The sequence below is a fragment of the Procambarus clarkii genome, chromosome 9 (genome assembly GCF_040958095.1).
Source record: "Procambarus clarkii isolate CNS0578487 chromosome 9, FALCON_Pclarkii_2.0, whole genome shotgun sequence".
NCBI lineage: Eukaryota > Metazoa > Arthropoda > Malacostraca > Decapoda > Cambaridae > Procambarus > Procambarus clarkii.
The window spans coordinates 31,286,139-31,292,138 of NC_091158.1; the positions used below are offsets into that span (position 1 = coordinate 31,286,139).

The window sequence follows — 6,000 nt, forward strand, 5'->3', positions numbered from 1 at the left end:
CACACAGTACAATAACTATGGGACATTGGGTAGGTATTTATGTTGATAAAGTTAAACATCGAATGTTTTTTCGATAGTTATGCAATGTCACCGGTTACTTACGGTCATTATTTTAAGGGATTTATTAAAACTAAAAGAATAACAGAGGTGTTTGGAATGTGCTACAGACTCCAGAGTGACTTTACTCTTGCCTGCAGCTTATATTGCACCATGTTTGTTCACAGAATAAGCCATCTGGGCTTGCCTTCAACAGTACATTACATACATAATGTATTTTCCAGCGTTACTTTAAAATTAAACGATAAATGAGGCCTTGCTTATGCGAGACGATATTTTCCTATGAAACGTCATTGTGTTAGAACATTTTGTAGAGGTGTAGGGGTTGGGTCTTATAGGTGGTGTAGAGAATATTTTTGTTAGCTAGGCAACCTACCTAACAAGGGGGGAGGGGATTACCCCCTATAAAAACCCCTCTCACCCCACAACCTCCCCAGAAGACCGTCAACCTCCTCCTCCTACAAAATGCAAGGTGTCTCTCCAAAAACACCCACAGGGAAGATTGAAGTCCTTGAAGGGCCTGGTTAGTATTACCCTCACTTTCTGGTAAAGATTTATTTTATTTTTATTTTATCCCCACAATAAAAAGTTTGTATATCCTCAATTTTTTCCCTCTTTATTTTTCTTCAGTACAGTTCTTGGGACCCGTCCACATTTGTAGAGTAGTTTTATCTATGTGGGGGTCTGCCCCAAACAAGATGCTGTTATGTAGCCAATTGACGATGCCTGCTGTAGAGGACACAAGGCCGCTCCTTCAAGGGGGGAGGTATGTACTAGTTGTTCTTAGAGAAAATATAATATTTTTCTAATAAAAGATATAATCATATATAAAACCTTTAATCACTATAAATTATTTCTCCCATCTCTTTCCAGAACACTTCAGATGTGGGGGAGAAGGAAACTCAGCCAAAAGGCTACCACCCATCTCACCCCACATCCCCAGGAGAGGAGGATGGGGTTCAAGACCTTCCTCCACTCACCACTGAAGTATTCTACTCATATGAGGATGAGGAAGACGTCAGAATTCTACTCATATGAGGATGAGGAAGTGGAGGGGGGTGAGGAATAAGAGTGAGGAAGCCATAACTACAATTATTAACTATCATAATTAACTTCTTATACATTATTTGTGGTTTTTACCTAATAAAAGCATTAATAAATTATTTGATGTTTTTTTTAACCCCAGGGGAGATTTATAATTTAATACTCCTTAAATACTCTTATATAAGGCCCACACAGCTCCACTGGGTGTGGAACTCTGTTATGGTACATTCAAGGCCATTAGGTACGAGGAAGGGTACGGGGGGACCACCCCCACTGAGAAAAAACCTGTTTTTACTCCTGCTCCATAGAGGGATGCAGGCGTAACTGGCACTCTCCTATGTGTGTTTATTATATAAATATATTTATTTTTTTTACTTAGATATATTGTCATACTTTACTGTATAAAGAACATGATCATAGTGGTACATAATATATACCTATCTTCACTGTTTTTTTGACTGCTACCACACCCACCTCTGATGACCAAATATGGAGTGGCTCTATGTGGCTCTCTGCTTCTGATTTTTATCTGATCAACGTACATAGGTGGCTCTGTCTGTCACCAAATCCCCCTACTAACTTAGTATAGCACTCCCAATACCATGAGCTTCTATCTTTTTAATCAGTCTTTCATGTGGCACTGTTTCAAAAGCTTTGCTACAGTCAAGGTACACATCTTCACAATCTCTATCAACTTCCTCAATTATGCTGGAATGAAAAGATAGGAAATTTGTTAAACATGAATGTCCATTTATAAAACCATGTTGAGAATCATTTAATAATTTATGTTTTTCAAGATGAAAACGAATTGTATTTGCTTTATCTAAAAATTGCTATAATTTTTTACCTAATTAGCCTATAGAAGTTAGGCTCATTGGCCGATAGTTTGACGCAAGTGATCTATCTCTCTTCTTAAAAATTGATACCACATTATCAACCTTCCCTGACTCTGTCACTCTGCCTGACTATTGATTTATTAAATACTAGCTGTACCCGGCCACAGCAACCTTCCCTGTCTGCCAGTCCTCCTCACCATTCCTCCCCTCCTCCGTCCCCTCGCCATCTCCACCATTCCCACCACCTCCGCTCCTTTGTTCTCCCCACCGTCCAATACTCCACCGTTCTCTAGTCCTCCTAACCATTCCCCACTCCACCATCCCCTCGTCGTCCCCACTCTTTAAGCACCCTGGCAAACCCGGCCCCGGGGATACGTTTGGTTTGTGTTTTACTATTTGTTTAATTACATCCTCCCTGGTAACTGCTAAACTAGTCAACCTGTCCTCGTCGACACCCACAGAGTCTTGTTTGTCCATGTGGGTGGAGATAAATACAGATACTAAATTTAAAATACTATTTTCCCATGTTGGTACTTTAATGTGTTGCATATGAAAGCAATCATCACTTAAATCTAGAAAATCTTCTGCTTCATTACTTCCTGTTGGTTTAACCAGTTTATTCTACTAAAATAAAGTCTCCCATGACACTAATACTGTTAGACCTAAATGCTCAAATTATTTCATCCCATAGACGCTTTGCTTTCATTCTGTCTATGTTTGGTGGTCTGTATATAACTCCTATTACATGATTATTTGCTTTTTCGTTTAATTGTAGCCAAATAGTTTCTTTGTGGGGCTCAGTTTTGATTCTCTCTTTGAGACAACATTTTAGATTTTCCCCGTAACATATATTGCTGCTCCCCCTCCTCGTCTAATATATCTATCTGTGTTAACTAGTTTAAATCCATTTATTTGATATTTAGCTAATAGTTCTCTATTTTCTACATTCATCCACGTTTTGGTAGGTCCAATAATATCTGTTTTTTCTGTTTGAACAAGAGCATTAAAATCGTTAATTTTGCTTCTTAGACTCCTATTGTTCGTGTAATATACCCTAAGTGTATTGCTATTTGGAGGCCCTTTTCTTTTCCTGATCATTTTACCAATTTGTTTCTCCCACATACACATACTCTTTTTACCTCCTTTCTCCACATCAATTCTCATACCACTGTCTACTATCAGTTTAGACCCAAACAAAACCCTCCCACCACAGGTTCCAAGGAGTTGGCAACAACAACAACCCCAGCCCTAGAAAGATGCATCCCATCCCGAGCATACATGTCATTTCTTCCATTGAAGTGTTCCCAGTGAGCTATGAATGATAGTGCATTTGATTTGCAATATTTGTCCAGTCGGCAATTGACACCAAGTGCCCTCGACAACCATTCATTTCCAACTCCCTTTCTTGGAAGAATGCCTCACATGATCGGGATTCCTCTCCTGCTCCTAACTAATTCTATGTCTGTCTTAAACCTCTGTATAAGTTCCTCACTCCCAACTCATCCAACATCATTTCCACCTGCACTGATACAAATAATGGGTTTGTTACCATTTCCAGCCATAATATCATTCATGATGTTAACAATTTCACTAATTCCTGTTCCTGGATAGCAAACCCTTAACCTGTTTCCCCCGATTGTGCACAAATAGCTTTATCTAGATATCTCACCTGAGAAACTCGAACAATCCAATTTGATTGGTTGTTAGAGTTTCAACCAAATCTCTCTCTCAACCAAATTTGATTGGTAGAGAGAGAGAGAGAGAGAGAGAGAGAGAGAGAGAGAGAGAGAGAGAGAGAGAGAGAGAGAGTCTGTGTGTGTGTGTGTGTGTGTGTACTCACCTATATGTACTCACCTATATGTGCTTGCAGGATCGAGCATTGACTCTTGGATCCCGCCTTTCCAGCTATCGGTTGTTTACAGCAATGACTCCTGTCCCATTTCCCTATCATACCTAGTTTTAAAAGTATGAATAGTATTTGCTTCCACAACCTGTTCCCCAAGTGCATTCCATTTTTCCACTACTCTCACGCTAAAACAAAACTTCCTAACATCTCTGTGACTCATCTGAGTTTCCAGTTTCCACCCATGTCCCCTCGTTCTGTTATTATTACGTGTGAACATTTCATCTATTTCCACTTTGTCAATTCCCCTGAGTATTTTATATGTCCCTATCATATCTCCTCTCTCCCTTCTTTTCTCTAGTGTCGTAAGGTTCAGTTCCTTCAGCCGCTCTTCATATCCCATCCCTCGTAACTCTCGCAAACCTCTGAACCTTCTCCAGTTTCTTTATGTGTTTCTTCAGGTGGGGGCTCCATGATGGCGCGGCATACTCTAAGACGGGTCTCACGTAGGCAGTGTAAAGCGCCCTAAAAGCCTCCTCATTTAGGTTTCTGAATGAAGTTCTAATTTTCGCCAGTGTAGAGTACGCTGCTGTCGTTATCCTATTTATATGTGCCTCAGGAGTTAGATTAGGTGTCATATCCACTCCCAGGTCTCTTTCTCGAATCGTTACAGGTAGGCTGTTCCCCTTCATTGTGTACTGTCCCTTTGGTCTCCTGTCACCTGATCCCATTTCCATAACTTTATATTTACTGGTGTTAAACTCCAGTAGCCATTTCCCTGACCATCTCTGCAGCCTGTTTAAGTCCTCTTGGAGGATCCTACAATCCTCATCTGTCACAACTCTTCTTATTAATTTTGCGTCATCCGCAAACATTGACATGTATGATTCCACTCCTGTAAACATATCATTTACGTAAATTAGAAAGAGGATTGGTCCCAGCACCGATCCTTGAGGTACTCCACTTGTTACTGTTCGCCAGTCCGACTTCTCGCCCCTTACCATTACCCTCTGGCTCCTTCCTGTTAGGTAGTTCTTCACCCATACTAGGGCCTTTCCGCTTACTCCTGCCTGCCTCTCAAGTTTGTATAGCAGTCTCATGTGCGGTACCGTATCAAAGGCCTTTTGGCAGTCAAGAAATATGCAGTCTGCCCAGCCTTCTCTGTCCTGCCTTATCCTTGTTACTTTATCATAGAATTCTAAAAGGTTTGTTAGGCATGATTTCCCTGTCCAGAACCCATGTTGGTGCTTGTTTACAAACCCAATGCTCTCCAGGTGCTCCACAAGTCTTAGCCTAATTATTCTTTCAAGTATTTTGCAGGGGATGCTTGTCAGTGATACGGGTCTGTAGTTAAGTGCCTCCTCCCTATCACCTTTTTTTAAAATCGGTACGACATTTGCCTCCTTCCAGCAACTGGGCAATTCTCCCGACATAAGTGACTCATTAAAGATCATTGCCAGAGGCACGCTGAGAGCCTGCACTGCCTCTTTAAGTATCCACGGTGATACTTTGTCAGGTCCAACAGCTTTATTTGCATCCAGTGATGTCAACTGTTTCATTACATCCTCTGCTGTCACCTCTATATCTGATAGTCTTTCATCTTGAGTAATCTCTTCTAACAATGGGAGCTGCTCAGGCTCGGTTGTGAACACTCCATGGAATTTTGCATTCAGTACCTCGCAGATTTCCTTGTCGCATTCTGTATATGCCCCTTCTGTTTTCCTCAGTCTTGTCACTTGGTCATTTACCGACATCTTCCTTCTTATATGGCTATGTAGTAATTTTGGTTGCTTTTTCGCTTTGACTGCAATATCATTCTCATAATTTCTTTCCGACACTCGTCTTATGTTAATGTAATCATTCCTAGCTCTGTTACATCTAATCCTGTTGTCCTCTGTCCTTTGTCTTCTGTACTTCCTCCACTCCCTCCTGCTTCTCACCTTTGCTTCCTGACACTGTCTATTAAACCATGGGTTATTATATTCCCTCCTGCTTTTTTCCTTTATTGTTGGAATAAATCTCTCTTCAGCCTCCTTGCATTTCAATATGACTTGGTTCATCATACCTTGCACTGTTTTTCCTCTAAGTTCTTCCTCCCACTGCACTTCTCCCAGGTAGTCCCTAATCCTTCTGTAGTCCCCTTTTCTGTAATCAAGTCTCCTTTCCCGGACCTCTTGTCCTTTGGTCACAATTTTTTAGCTCCATCATGTAGTCAAAGAC

At 40.9% G+C, this 6,000-nt stretch overlaps 1 long non-coding RNA gene across 1 annotated transcript in view; it reads left to right on the forward strand.

Annotated features, from left to right (window-relative positions):
• LOC138362952 (uncharacterized) overlaps positions 1 to 1,220 on the forward strand; it is a 62,024-nt gene extending 60,804 nt beyond the window's left edge. The window contains exons 3-4 of the long non-coding RNA XR_011227932.1: positions 688 to 823; positions 931 to 1,220. This is a non-coding gene — a long non-coding RNA (uncharacterized lncRNA). The remainder of the gene's footprint in view (positions 1 to 687; positions 824 to 930) is intronic.
• The last annotated feature ends 4,780 nt before the right edge of the window (positions 1,221 to 6,000 follow it).